Genomic DNA, 16354 nt, shown 5'->3' on the forward strand with positions numbered 1-16354 from the left:
AGTGTCTGTGGTCAGTCACAGACCAGAGCACAGGCCAAGAGAGTAGTAAGCACACATCTCCTTACATCATACCACCCTGGAAGAACTAAAAACTTATAAACCCTTAGAACTAAGTCTAAGAGTGGCAGCAAAAAAAGGCTTGAAGTTTGAGACAGTGACCCCTCCACCCCAGGAGCAGAGGCCCCCTTTAACATTGAGTTAAAAGTGAAGAAACAGGTTATAAAAATGAACAAACAAACAAAAAAAAAAAGAATCTGACCATAGAGAGTTCTGTGGTGACATTAAAACTTAAACTCAGAAGAAGACAACAAAGTCAAACCTGCTACATCCATAGCCTCAAAGGAAAATGTGAATTGGTCTCAGAACCAAAAAGAATTTCTGGAAGAGTTCAAAAAGGATTTTAAAAATCAAATAAGAGAGGTAAAGGAAAAATTGAGAAAAGAAATAAGAATGATACAATAAAATAAATAAAATATAATATAATAAAAATAAAATAAATTAAATTAAATAAATTTGGAAAAAGTCTACAATTTGGTGAAGAAGGCACACAAAAAAAAACACTGAAGAAAATAACACCTAAAAAACAGAATAGGCCAAGTGGAAAAAGAGGCACAAAAATCCACTGAAGAGAAAAACTCCCTAAAAAATAGAATTGACCAGATGGAAAAACATATGCAAAAATTCACTGAAGAGAAGAACTCCTTAAAAAGTAGAATTGGCAAAATGGAAAAGGAGGTACCAAAGCTCACTAAAGAAAATTATTCCTTAAAAATCACAATTGGGTGGGTGAAAGCTAATAATTCCATGAGACGTCAAGAAACAATCAAACAAAATTTAAAAAATGAAAAAATAGAAGAAAATGTGAGATGTCTCATTGGAAAAACAACTGACCTGGAAAACAGGTCCAGGAGAGATAATTTAAGAATCAATGGACTACCTGAAATCCATGATCAAAAAAGAGCCTAGACATCAAGGAAAACTGTCCTGAAATTCTAGTACCAGAGGATAAAATAGAAATTGAAAGAATTCAGCAATCACCTCCTGACAACAATCCCAAAATGAAAACTTTCAGGAATATTATAGCCAAATGCCAGAGCTCCCAGGTCAAGGAGAGAATATCGCAAGCAGCCAGAAAGATTCAAATATCATGGAGCCACAGTCAAGATAACACAAGATTTAGCAGTTTGTACATTAAAGGATTAGAGGGCTTGGAATATGACATTCTGGAGGACAAAGAAGCTAGGATTCCAACCAAGAATCACCTACTCAGCAAAACTGAGTATAATCTTTCGGAAGGAAAAATGGATATTCAATGAAATAGAGGATTTTCAAGTCCTAATGAAAAGACCAGTACTGAATAGAAAATTTTATTTTCAAATACAAGACTCAAAAGAAGTGTAAAAAGATACACAGGAAGAGATATCACAAGAGATTCAATAAGGTTAAAGTGTTTACATTCCTACATGAGAAGATGATACTTGTAACTATTACAACTTTCTCATTATTAGGGCAGTTAGAAGGAGTATACATAGACAAAGGGTAGGGTTGTGAGTTGAATATGATGGGATGATATCTAGAAAAATAAAAAGGAGTAAAAAAGAAGAATGCACTGGGAGAAGGGGAAGGGGAGAGTAGAATGGGGGTAAATTATCTCACATAAAAGAGGTGCAAAAGAGCTTTTACAGTGGAGGGAGGGGAGTGCTTGAATCTTACTCTCATGGGAATTGGCTCAAAGAGGAAATAACGTTCATACTCATTTGGGTATTAAAAATCTATCTTACCCCACAGGAAAGTAGGAGAGGAAAGGGCTAAGAGAAAGGGAGGCTGATAGAAGGGAGGGTAGATTGGGAGGAGGTGGTAGTCAAAAGCAAAACACTTTTGAGGATGGACAGGGTGAAAGAAGAGAGGAAGAGAGAGAGAGAGAGAGAGAAACAGAGAGGATAAACAGGGGGAAAATAGGATGGAGGCAATTACGCAGTAATCATAACAGTGAAAAAATTTTACAAGTTTCTCTAATAAAGGCCTCATTTCTCAAAAATGTAAAGAATTTAGTCAAATTTATAGAAATAAGAACGATTCATCAATTGATAAAAGGTCAAAGGATATGAAAAGGCAGTTTCAAGATGAAGTAATAAAAGCTATCTATAATCATATTTAAAAATCCTCTAAATCACTGTTGATTAGAGAAATGTAAATTGAAACAACTCTGAGGAACCATTTCACATCTATTGGCTAATATGACAGAAAGGGGCAATGACAAATGTTGGAGAGGATATGGGAAAATTTAGACACTAATGCATTGTTATTAGAGTTGTGAACTGATTCAACCATTCTGGAAAGCAATTTGAAACTATGCCCAAATGGGGTATAAAACCATGCATATCTTTTGAACCAGCAACACCACTACTATATCTGTATCCCAAAGAGATAAAAGACAAAAAGGAAAAGGACCTATATGTACAAAAATATTTTAGGCAGCTCTTTTAGTGGTGACAATGAATTAGCAACAGAGAGGATGCCCATCAATTGGGGAATAGCTGAAATTGTAGTATATGATTATGATACTATTGTACTATAAGAAATGATAAGCAGGATGCTCTCAGAAATTCCTAGAAAGACTTACATGAACTCATGCAAAGTAACGTGAGCAGAACCAGGAGGACATTGTACACAGTAACAGTAATATTCTATGACGATGAATAGTAAATAACTTAGCTGTTCTCAGCAGTACAATAATCCAAGACAGTTCCAAAGGACTTATGGTGAAAAATGCTATCAATCTCCAAAGTAAGACCTAATGGACTCCGAATGCAGATTGACTTCCTGTATTTTTCTTGTTGGGTATTTTTTTTTGGTCCGTGTTTTCTTTCACAACATACCTAATATGGAAATATGTTATGCATGAATGAACATGTATAACCTATATCAAATTGCTCGCCTTCTCAATTGGGGGGTGGGGAGAGGAAGGAGGGAGAGAATTTGGAACACAAAATTTTAAAAAATGAATGTTAAAATTGTTTTTACATATAATTGGGTAAAAATTTAATTTTAAATTAAAAAGCAAAAACAAAAAAGTATTGAGAAGAGCTAATATTCCTATAGCGCTTTAATTAAATTATCTAATTTGTTCTCAAAACCATGTTGGGAAGTAGGGGTTATTTTGCCCTCATTTTACAATGAGAAAACTGAGCTTGAGAAATGTTGTGCCTTGCTTGGGGTCACAAGGCTAGTTAGTGCCTGAAGCAAGATTCACACTCAGATCTTCTCAACTCCAGGTCCAGTGCACTATCATACTACCTAACTCCCTCTTGTTTTTATATTACAGTCATTTCCAGATTTACCTGTCATGCATGTCACCCCCCACATCCAGGAGGCCTTCCCTTCTAAGAATGAAAAGCAGGTAAGTGAAACCAAACCACTCAACAACTAGGTCTGACAGCATATGCAACATCCCAAATCCAAAGTCTCCAGTTTCTATAATTTAAAAAAAAAAAGGAGAGGGCATTTCTTCATCAAGAAGTCAAGAGGGAAAAATTATAATGACCCAGCATTCAGCCTTGGTTTATTGTTCTTTTCAATCACATTATTGAAGTCAGTGTATATTGTTTTCTTAGTTCTCACTTCTCTCTGCATCAGTTCATATAGGTCTTCTCATGTTTCTTTGAATTTCTTATGGTCCAATAATATTCTATTGCATTCTCATACCATTTTATTCAACTATCTCCCAATAATGGAGACCTACTTTGTCTCTATTCTTCTGCTACCATAAATCATGCTACTATGATTATTTTGGCAAATATGGGACCAATCTTGCTTTCTTTGACCATTTTCAGGTATATCCCTGAAGAATTAAATCTCTGAGTCAAAGGGTATAGGCACTGTAATTGCTTTTTTAGGATAATTCCAAAACGTTTCACAGAATGGTAGAACCAAGTCCCAGATCCACCTGCAGCATATTAATGTGATTTCTTTCCACAGTCTTTCCAACACTATTTCTGTCTTTTGCCATTTTTGCCTATTTGATGGGTGTGAGTTAAAATGTCAGAATTAATTAAATTTTCATTTACTCTTTATTACTAGCAATTTGGAATATGTTTTGATATGGCTGTTGATAATTTGAAATTCTTCTTTTGAAAATGATTGGTTGGTATTATTTAACCATTCACTGGGGAATGTTTGGCTCACGTATTTTGATAATTCCATATTGCACTGTCATCAAAGATATTGATGCCAAAAATGTTTTTTCCAATTTGCATTTTCTCTTTTGATCTAAGACTCACTGATTTTGTTCATGTAAAAGCTTTTTAGTTTTATGTCATTTCAATTGTTTGCTTTATCTTTTATAAACACATCTCCCAATTTTTAGTTAAGAATTATTCTCCTAGTCTGAATGCAGATCGAAGCATTTGTCACTTTATTTTTTGTGGAGGTTTTTTTTTTGGTCTTTGTCTTCTTTCACAACATGACTAATATGGTAATATGTTTTGCATAATTGCACATGTATAACCTATACCAGATTGCTTACCATCTCAGGGAGCAGGGAGGGGAAGGAGAAAGGAAGAAAATTTGAAATACAAAATTTTTTTAAATGAATTTAAAAATTGTTTTTACACACAATTGGGGAAATTATTATTAAAAATAAATTTTAAAATGTTCTAAAAATATAAACTTTAATCCACATTTCAAAAAAGTTAAACACACCTAACAGAAGTTTATGGCTTCCTATACAAGCCTTTTTTGTTTGTTGTATATAGAAATACTTGAGTTTTGTTGATGATTGCTAAGTTCACAATAAAAATAAAATTTAATTTAAAAAATTATTCTCCTAGCTACTGGTGTATAAAAAAAGTGTCTTTCCATTCTCTCAATTTTTTTTTTTTACTTTTCAACTTTTTATATTTGCCTCATGCATCAGTTTGGAAATTAGGATATATGTTTGCCTAAAGTCTACTTTTTTAATCAAATACTTTTCGGTTGTCCCAGAAGTTCTTGTCAAATAGGGAGTCCTTCCCCAAATAGTAAATAATAGGCTGCTGATTCTTACTTATCTCTTTTCACTCATCTGAATTTCTAATGTTTTTCCTAGTTCCAGTTTTTTGATAATTACTACTTTATAATGTAGTTTGAAGTCTAAAAAAGAAATTCTTCATCATTGAGAAAGTAGAAAAAATTATTAGAACAAGTTTAATAAATTGGATTAAATAAGAAGAATTTTACAGAAAATAAAGCAATAATAAAAAGGGGAAACTATCAAATAGGAAAAATATTTATTATAACTATGTCTTGCAAATATTGATTTCCAGAATTTGTGGGGAACTGATGAAAGTCTATAGGGGGGATATAGAAAAGTCAATAAGGGGGGATTGGCCAATGACTGAGTAGTCCTTAAAACTTGTATAGTGGGGGATGCACACAAACATAGTGGCAGCAGCCCTGGGCTCCAGAGCTGGAGCTGCCAGAAGAGAGCAGAGTCAATGTCTCCTCCATGGACTGTGGTGGTGGGCACCAGGGGCTTTGGGTTGAGGAGGAGGAGGAAGCCAAGCCAGCCACAGAGGTGTGGATCTGAGGCTCCAAGCTGATGGAGAACCACATGGTCCATATCATCCAAGTTATTGTTGGCAGCCATCAGTGGACCATTAAACATCATTACAGTGACTTCCATGACCTGCATGAAAAGCTTATTGCTGAAAAGATGATTGATAAGAGCCTACTTCCTCCAAAAAAAGATAACTGGAAAAAGTTCCAAAAGCCTGGTGGAGAAAAGACAAAAAGTCTACCTGCAAACACCTCTTACAAAGTTTCCTGCTGCTGCACCTAAAGGGTTGTCATGCCTCTTACATTTTCATTTATATGAAATAGATGGCATCACTGCTGCCCTCACTGAACTCTTTCACAAGAGTGAACAACTCTTAGTGGCTGGACAGCTTTTTGCCATTAGGCAAGAATCATGCAGATTAATTTGTTGTTGTTTGGTCATTTTCGGTCGTGTCTGACTCTTCATGACCCCATTTTGGGGTTTTCTTGGCAGAGATACTAGAGCAGTTTGCCATTTCCTTCTCCAGCTCATTTTACAAATGAGGAAATTGAGGTAAATAGGGTTAAGTGACTTGCCCAGGTTGCTAGTGTCTGAGGTTGGATTTAAACTCAGGAAGAGGAATCTTCCTGACTCCAGGCCCAGCACTCTATCAACTGCACCAATTAATTATCACGGGCAAATCAGGCCCTAGGAGGATCATGTTAATGAACTGATTATACATTTGCAAAAAAGAGATTTTTTTAAAAACCCCAAATAATAGCCCGAAATTTCTGTAATAGGGATATTGAACACATCAGCATTTATCTAGTATGGAGGAGTCAAAAGTCTGAAGAACAAAAATATATGTCTTATTACCCTCTTTCCCTGGATGCTATCTTCTCTCTAGGTTTCTATGACACTGCATGTTCCTGGCTCTCTTCCTCCCTGTCTGACCACTCCTCAGTCTCCTTTGCTGAATCTTCATCCACTAACAGTGGGTTGTCCCACAGGGCTCTGTTCTGGGCCTTGCCTGGCTTCCTTCAGGTCTCAGCTAAAGTACCACCCTCTTTGTGACGAAACAGTTGAAATAGCCATTCAAAATCCTATTTCAGTTTCGACGAAAATGTTCTATTCTGTAGAAAGGAGAAAGGTTGTGCTATTTTATAACTTGGCGTTCTCAAGGTCAGCCTTTAGGACATGCTTTTTTCTTCCTAGGCACTTAATGAGGAAGGCAGTACTACTGTGGTTATAACCTCTAAGTCTCAACATCCCTTCCTAAGGGACAGCCAGCTCTGAAGTAGAGCACCAGCACCTACTCAAAGTCTTCTGGATCATCTCCATTCGGGTTCACGAAGGAAGCCAGCAATTTGTGGTCTGACTAATAGTGTATTTGCTATATTTGAGATTCTTCATCAGGTATCCAAAGGAAACACTCACCATATCCTTTCTGCCTTGAAGCTAGTATTGTGCTTTCCCATATGGGAACCTAACAGAGTTTGGCTTTCTCACACCAGAAGTGTGCTTAGTGCTAAAGGGAAGAACCCGTGAACACCATTTGTGTCTTACTTCAGATGTCTTGCGTCTCCAAGAGGTGAATTCTTGTGAATGTTTTCAGCAGCATATACCTGCGGTGGCTAGCCCTAGGCTACACTGTGGCAAGGCAAGCTTGCAGGAATTTATTTACCAGCTTATGAGATTTGACCACATTTCCTCAGATGACAGTGAGATAAAGGGTTGTTTTCCTTCATATCTTGTTTATGGTGATAAAAGTGACATTTGGCCCACCTTGGGCCAACGGGACTCTGTGGGAAAAACAAAATGGCCTCAACAGACCATGCAGCTTACATTTTATAAGTCATCTGAAACAGGGAAGTCTGCGGTCCATCCCCGCTGGATATTTCTAACCCCCCAACTCTTAAACATGGTAAAATTAGATTTTAATGCTTTGCCAACAAAGGGAGACATTCCAGTGACACCAGAAAGATTTTCAAACTGAGCTAGATTCCTCTTGTCTCAGATCTGTTGCACACAATCCACAATTCCACTCAGCTCGAAGGTTCTTTCACTGATGGCCATGTGCTTAAGCTGTTGGTTGGGCATAGATTTGTCACTGTAGTATTTGTTCTACCTCATGAAAAATTCCATTTTTTGAAAAGTTATAACCCCTTGAGGACTTTCTTGCAAGATATGAAGAATACAGTGATCTTCAAAGCTTTCAAAAATTTGGAAATGGCAAGAAACCATATCTTGGACTCCAATTATTGGCAGGCAGCTAGCTTTTCCAAGCATCCTTTAACTCTCTCCTTGCTGTACCTTAGTGAATTTCTGATGCAGAAAATGACAGAAGACAGCCAAATTCCTTTTTATCCGCAGGTTTCCTCTTCTCTTGAGGATGCAGCTGGCTTAAGGGGAAGTGCCATTATTGAGTTATTCTATAACAATGTTGCTGAGGTTGAAAGTGAAGAGGTAAGACACCTCATGTGGTCCTCAATTTTGTTTTACAAAACCCTCGATGTGGAAGTCACTCTCTGTGTGTTACTGACAACTAGAGCTGTATAGTTCCTGCTGGATGACTCCATTCATCACTATTGTGAGCCTTTGCCAGACCTCTCGAATCAAAAAAACTCTGATTATGACAATAGTCCTCTCCATTTGTCCTTTTGCTTTATTTTAAAGTTCAATGACTATAGTCAGTAAATGTCAGACTCTTCAATCAGTATTTTCAATTTCAAATTATTGGCTCTTCTGCAGATAATATTGTCCAACTTGAGACAGTTACTCTACTCATGCGTTCATTTGACACCTTCTGTCTGTCCTCCCCTTGCTGGCCCACACACATTTCCTAGAACCAGTCAACAAGGATTTTTACTCTAAATTTGGAAACAAAATACAGGGAAGATGGATGACTATGAGTTGATCCACTCCAGCAGAGTGAAATTTGTTTACCCTAATGAGGAGGAAAGCGGAGACTTGGCTTTCATTGTGGCTGAGCTTGGCAGATTACCCAGCTCCTTCTCTATGCTTTGGCATTCTGAGGGAAACCTATGGCCAGCAGTTCACTCCAGACAAAAACACTCATTCTGACCAGTTTAAGTTAATTCCTTTTCAATGAGGACTATATCAGTTACCCACTGCCTGAGTTTGCCAAGGAACCACCAAAGAAATATAAATATCAGCCCAGTGGTTGCCAGAGAATCTAGGACCTGGACTGGGTACTCTTAAGCTACTAGCTATATCCTCAGGCCCTCACCTTTGTGTTTGATGATGTACAAAACCAAGATCTAATGCAGAACTTGACCCTGAATGATTTTGGTGACACTGAAGTTACTTCCCAGGAAGCCCCTAAAGCCAGCAGACATGACAGGAGCAGGGAAGCATAGTGGTACATCTTCTCCCCAAGTGCAAAGAGCCAGAAGAAGCTCATCTCAATGCTTGCCAGACAGCGGGAAACACTATGAGGATGGGAGCTGCCCTTCAAGTTCATGCGCTAACAAACTGAAAGGTGTGCATAGAATAGAACAAGAACTAGAAGAAACCAGCCCAGCCCAGGCTCATCAAGCCTTTGGCCTCCCTAGAGCAGTGAGTTCCATGTATCTTCAAGTGTCCCCTGGGTGGGGGCTTGGCTTTTTTTGCTAACCTGCTAGATAGATATTTTTATGCTGAATATGTAATCAGTTTATCACGCTCTGCATCCTGAGAAACTGTATGAATTGAATGGATAAGAATGTTACACCATAGTGCTGTCCAGGGCTATCTCTGTTTCCACATTTGCTTCCTGTATATATCAGCCTACCCAAATTATTTCACTGTTAATAATGGTGAGAGAAGCACTCACAATGTCAAAAAGTTCAGTTGTGTATGTGAACTGGATTTTATTGGGTGTGCTGCTAAACATTTCAGTTAATTTGATCCTATAGACACATGTCTTTTTATGAAGTGTCAAAATATGGTTTGTATTTTGCTGATAATCATGAACCTCATAGAAAAATTCACGTTAAGGTACCCCAAGTGTGGGGACATCGGTTGGGTGGAGGGGTGGCACATTCTCACTCCCAACAGGAACATCTCTATGAGAGTTGATGTGTATCCATCATGGATGATGAATAACAGTGATGACTGGCTGCATGTCAGAACTGGTCCATCCACACTCCAAGCACCATATGTTACTCCTATGGCCTCCTTTCACAATACCAGTAAAGTTGAATTTGCCTCAGTTTCCTCATCTGTAAAATGGGAATAAAAATAGTGCTTACCTCCAGGGCTGTTGTGAGGATCAAATGATCAATCAATTGATAAACATTTATTAAGCACCAGGAACTGTGCTTAATGATATAATATTTGAAAAACACTTTGAAAACCTTAAAGCACTACATAAATGCTAGCTATTATTATTTAATAAGGACATGCAATCACATGGACTTTCAATGAAATTTCCTTCTCCATGTGTCCACTTAATCAATAAAAATATAAAAATCTGTTGAATACCTACGTGCCAGGCACCAGGGATTGTTGCTGTTCAGTTGCTTTAGTCGTGTGACTCTTCGCAGCCCCATTTGGGGTTTTCTTGGCAAAAGTACTGGAGTAGTTTGCCATTTCCTTCTCCAGCTCAGGGTTAAGTAACTTACCCAGGGTAAAACAGCTGGTAAGTGTCTGAGGCCAGATGTGAACTCAGTTCTTCCTGACTCCAAATTCGATGCTCTATTCATGGTGCCACCTAGCTGCCCCTAATATATTAATACTCCTAATATACACTAATAGGTGGGTATAGGTATATCAGTGGTAAGCCTAGGGTGCCACAGTTGGAAGAGGTAGTGGCATGAGGTATCAGAATGGTGTCTTAATCAATTTTTAAATGAATTTAGTTTATATAGTAATATATAATTAAATATACTAATCTCCCTAATAGTTAAACGCACCTAAAAAAATCTTGACTGTTCATACTTTGAGGCCACAGTTATAGTGGTTCTCTGGCTACCTATACAGTTAATTGTAAGAACAAAAACTGGGGGGGGGAAACAGGTTCTTGAAGACTAACCTTAAAAACTTCAAACTTCACAATGTAAAATAATATAGCATATCTCTATGACGTAGAACAGAACATTTTAAACAGAATTTAAATATGTTTCAGATAGATATTTAAGCTAGCTTCTCATGAATTATCTTGTGCAAAACAAATATGCTTTTAACTTAACAGTTAAAGTTAGGGGGGTCAAAATAATCTAGCTAAAAGCCTTGAAGCCTCATCACAGGGACTCATTAGAGTCTCATTACAGACAAAATGATCAAATCAACAGCAGTCTTATAAAGAGTAGTCAAAAGACCAAAGAACCAAACTGCATTTGTCTGGCTCCAGATCTGTATTCCATGGTAAGGTCATTCCCTGACAAGAGCTATCTCAAGAGCTAAACAGTAACGCAAGTAACAGGGAACAAATAATTGTTCAACTCTTCTAATTTTGAGTACCTGGTATCCTAGAATGATAAATCCAGAGGTAGATGGGACCACAGAAGCCATCCAGTTCAAACCTTTCATTTTACAGATGAGAAAACTGAGGCCCACAGAGATTGTGACTCTCCCAAAGTCATGCAAGCAGAGAGCATCAAAGGCAAGATTCAGATTTAGGTGGTACAGTGGATAGAATGCTGAGCCGAAGGTCAGGAAGACATCTTCCTGATTTCAAATCCAGCTTCAGACACTTACTAGCTGTGTGACCCTGGGCAAGTCACTTAATCCTGTCTGCCTCAGTTTCCTCTTCAGTAAAATGAGCTGGAGAAGAAAATGGTAAACCACTCCAATATCTTTGCCAAGAAAACCCCAAATGGGGTCACAAAGAGTTGGGCATGACTAAAATGACTGAACAACAACTCCAGAGTCAAAGCTCTCTCCTCTCATTCTACCACCCGTCTCTCCCATGGGAAGAACATCTGCATGTCTTTAAAAATCATGAGAATTTAAGTTTACTGGGAATTTCCAGAGTCTTCCTATGTCATCATTCCTTTCAAAGCAGGTAGGCTCTAAGACTTCACGCAAGCAACACTTAATGGCACCCAGTCCAAAAACCCCAGCTCCAATCATAGCAAGTCTCTTCTTGGTCATGGTCTCTTGTCTCACTAGTCAAAGGAAAGAGTTTTGTTAGTATCATCAAATCATTAAATGCAGGAGTGAAAGCATTCTATTTTATAGTCATGAATCCTTATGATCCCAACTCAGCCGATCTGAGAACTCAGTCGCTGAATCAGTAAATGGTGATCTAGCTATAGCAGCCTAATCAAACTCTTTAAAGACTTGACTGGAAACCTAGAATGCAAATTTAGTGATTTACAACGGAGGAAATATCTAACTAGGAAACCGAATGGTCATTTCTCTTATATGGAGCATTCCTTTTCTGGTAGGAAGACGAACCTACTCAGGAAGTCGAATCAATCAGAAAAGTAATACTTCATGAGCATGGGATCAGAAGAAAAAGGTAAAAGAATATGTACACCCAGCTAAGCTAGGGCAGAACAGACGAGTCCTTTTTTCCCCAGTAGAGAACTTCTTGTAACCCACGTGATAATCCCTGTGTTTTAGATTAAGTGTTCTCCTTGGCCACTCTCAGTTGAGAAACTTGTCATTCATTCTCCAACATATCTTTTTATATACTTCCAAACAGAAACACAAATCTTCAGTGTACATTGCTCCCATTTGAGAGGTTGCCATAAATACCTTGTGTTTCCACCCACTTTACTATTACATTTGTCTTTTAGCTAGTTACAATATTTGTTTTTCATGAATTTCTTCATTTCATTTGCCGTCAGCTCTTCTGGTTGGTTTGAGCTTCATCTTCATCTTCATCATGCCCTGCCAAGGCTAAACTCATCACCAGAGAAGTTCATCAGCAGGAAAACATCATCATGGAGACTGTTTCAGCTTTGCTACTCACACATCATCAGAACCCTCAGTTGCTCCTGCTCCTGTGAATGGAGGACTGGAGGGCAAAGCAAAAACCTCTTCCCATACTCTCCCTTTCTAGAAAGCTCAAAATCTTAATCACCCCTTCATTTGCCACCAGCTGCTCTGCTTGGTTTTGACTCTACCATTACTTTAATCATGCCTTTGGTGCCCTGGCCCCCTTTCAATTTCCTTTTGTCTTCCCCATTAGATTGTAAACTCCTTGGGGGCAGGGGGACTGTCTTTCTAATTTGTATCCCCTGTACTTAACACAGTGCCCAGCACATAGTAGGCACTTAATAAATGCCTTATTGTATCTATAGAATGACTGTGAGGAGGAAGGAGGATGACCTCCTACTTCCTCTCTCTCGATCCATAGGATATAAGGGAAAACATGACCAACGCTGAAGAAGATACACTGAATATTTAAAGCCTTTCCAACTTGGTTGGCTCTGCCAGGTGGGACTTTGTGCTCTGCCAGCACAGCCTTTGAGAACCCAGGGTCATTTCCATTTTACAACAAGGCAGCTGAGTAAGTATTTAATAAAAGATTACTTGGAAGAGAAAGACTGAAATAGCAACAGCCCTCCTTCAGTCTCTTGAATACACAGCACAGTATTAATGGATAATATTTAATAGAGTTTGCGCATTTTGTCAGTTGAAATGATAATTGTCAAAGCTCCTTTTTCTTATAAAACTGAATCATTATGCTCAATTTTCTATTTCTGGGGCATTCTTGTAAAATCCAAAATTAGGACATAGGATATTTTTAGTTGTTTCCCTCACAGAGGTGGGAAACCTATGGCTTTGAGGTCACATGTAGCCTTCTAGGTCCCTGGGTGCAAACTTTTGACTGAGTCCAAGTTGTACAGAACAAATCCTTTTATTAAGGGGATTTGTTCTGTGAAGTTTGGATTCAGTCAACGGGCTGCATTTGGGCACGTAGAGGGCCACGTGTGGCCCGGAGGCCACAGGCTTCCCACCCCTGCAGAAGATATAAGCAACCTTCTAGGTATTTTTTCCTATTTTTCATTGGTTGGTTTTGAATTCCAAAAGATTTCTGACTTTTCTCATAGATTATATTTATTCATTCATTCTCTTTCACAGAGTTATCTTCGGCCTCCTTGCATTAATAGAAAGCTCCTCCAGAGGGCACCAAATCCCTCAACATGCTCTCCTGCTCCTTTCTGCAGTAAACTAAGACAGCCACAGATTTGGAAGAATCGGGGAGATAGCAATGGGTGACTAGTCAAAGAAGGACTGGATTTGTAGTTAAGAACTGGGTTCAAATACTACCCCTGACATTTGGCCTTGAGTAAATCACTTCACTTCTTCAGTGGGCCTCCATGTCCTCATTTGTAAAATGAGAGATTTGTAACGCTAAGGTTGCTTCCAGCTCTAAATCTCTAATCTCATAATTCAAAAAATCCCTGGGACTGAGGAAGAGAAGAAATCAGTGAAAGTAGAGGCACATCAGGACCAAGAAATGCCCCAGGGGCTTCTACTGTCCAGGGGTGACATCACCACATTGTTTCTGAAAACCTTCGAAATCTATTGTGTGCTGTATTTTTCTTTTTGGCTATGTTTACAAGCAAAAATCTTACTTTTTAAAAAGTGTACCTCTTAAAAGAATACACAGTTTCTAGCCAATAGCAGCAGCTTCTACTTTTTCCTATTACCTTCTAACTCCAATCTCGTAAATCAAAATTTTCATTCCTGAGAGGAAAAATAACAATATTACTGGAATGGCTGCAGAAAATGAAGAAATTTTATTTTTCAAGATATATAAATTATACAAATATACCTACCTGGCTTGGCCCAAAGCTAACATGGAAATCCAGATTTACAAAACTAATTGAGGTATAATCGTTCATTTTATAAAATGATTTTTCACTTAAAGGATTTACTAGAGGATTTATTTCATGGTAAACATTCCTTGTGCATTTATATCATGATTTGATTTGCAAAATTTTGATTACACATTTTCTGAATTGCATCATCCTTGAAAATATAAATATGAATTCTCTGTTTCAAGTGTAATGTCATTAAGGCTAAATTAGACTCACAGTATGAGTGGGGAAAAGTTTAAATGCAGAAACGCCATCTTACACTTTATTTGCCCACTCACTTTCCATCAGGGTCATAACTATAATAATAGTAATATAGAATGTTAGCCCAAAATGTGAAGCCAGCAGACATCACTGTAACCAAAAGCAAACTAAAAACAAAAACTCTCTGAGGATGCACTTCTATCATTATTAAAGGTTCAAGTTCTCATGGGTTTGAGGATTCTTTCCAAGTCAGGATGGCTCTCCTGGCCTCAGTCTATTTCTCAAGTCAGTCAATAAATAAATATTTATTAAGCCCCTACTATGTTCTAGGCACTGTGCTAAGTGCTGGGAATACAAAAAGAGGCAAAAATACAGTCCCTGGTCCCAAGGAGTTCACAATCTAATGGAGGAGAGATAAACAAATATATAGAAACAAGCAATATAAAGGAAAAATAGGAGATAATTAAGGGATTAATAAGAGAGTGGGAGGAGAGAAAGTGGAAGCAGGTATTGTAAGTAGCCTTTTAGAGGAGGTTAGCTACAAAGGGCAGAAGAGATATAGGATCGTAGTGGGGATGGAAGGACCAAATGAGGGTTTTTTCAGGATAGGGAGACATTAGCATGTTTGTAGGCAGTAGGGAATGATCCAGTAGACAGGAAGAGAATGAGTGAAAGAGTGGGGATAACAGAGGGGGCAATCTGTCGGAAGAGATGGAATGGGATGGGGTCCGTTGAACAAGTAGAAGGTTAGCCTTGGTAAGGAGTAAGGTCACTTGATCATATAAGACAAGAATGAAGGAGGAGATGGTGGCAGAAGGCATCCGGGTGACAGGAGACGAAGAAGGGGTAGAAGAGAGCATTCACAGCAAGTGCCTCGATTTTTTTCCTTAAAATATGAGGTAAAGTTCTCAGCTGAAAGAATGTGGAAAGCGGAGCTACAGGAGATTTGAGGAGGGTATGAAAAGGTTTAGAAAAGTTCACTGTGGAAAGTTGGTTAGTGAGTTGATAAGGGAGGCAGAGTAGGATTGACCAGCCACAGTGAGGGCCTAATTTGGGGTTATGTAGCATAAATTTGTGGGGCAGCTAGGTGGTACAGTGGATAAAGCGCCAGCCCTGGAGTCAAGAGGACCTGAGTTCACATTCAGCCTGAGACATTTCCTGGCTGTGTGACCCTGGGCAAGTCACTGTTTACCTCAGTTTCTTCATTTATAAAATGATCTGGAGAAGGAAATGGCAAACCATTCCAGTATCCCTGCCAAGAAAACCCCAAAATGGGGTCACAAAAAGTCAGACACAACTGAACAACAAAGCATGAATTTGTGGTGGATCCAGTCAGAACAGCTGCATCATTTTCTCCATCTACATTCAACGGCCCATGTGGAGGAGCAAAGGCAGTGAATTGTAGGAATGATCCAAGGCTGAGGTTTGACTGGGCATAGCTGGCAATATTGATAAGGGGGTTAGGGATTCAAGAAAGGAAGACAATGCAGTTGAATTGGTTCACCAGGGGGTCAAGGTAGGGAAAAGAAGGGAGAGTGGCTAGTGCTAGGAAGATAGCCTAGGAAAAAACTGAGGAGTCAAGGCATTGGGGATCACAGTGTAAAAGATTAGAGTTTTGTAAAGGAAGGCAGAGGGGAGAAGGAAAGGTTAATAGATTATGGTTGGATAGGGGGATCTCAGAATTTTTGAATTCTACAGAATTCAAGAATTTCATAATTCTTAAAAATTAGCTGCTGTTTGTCCTAGTTGTAGCTAAAAAGGATGCTAAATGTGAACTGTTAAATACATACGCACGCGCACGCGCGCACGCGCACACACACACACACACACACACACACACACACACACACACACACAC

At 38.5% G+C, this 16354-nt stretch overlaps 1 pseudogene; it reads left to right on the forward strand.

Moving 5' to 3' along the window:
- The first annotated feature begins 3346 nt into the window (after positions 1–3346).
- Positions 3347–9006, forward strand: LOC114047513 (annotated as a pseudogene).
- The last annotated feature ends 7348 nt before the right edge of the window (positions 9007–16354 follow it).

The sequence above is a fragment of the Vombatus ursinus genome, unplaced genomic scaffold, assembly GCF_900497805.2.
Source record: "Vombatus ursinus unplaced genomic scaffold, bare-nosed wombat genome assembly UNPS02014789.1, whole genome shotgun sequence".
Classification (NCBI taxonomy): domain Eukaryota; kingdom Metazoa; phylum Chordata; class Mammalia; order Diprotodontia; family Vombatidae; genus Vombatus; species Vombatus ursinus.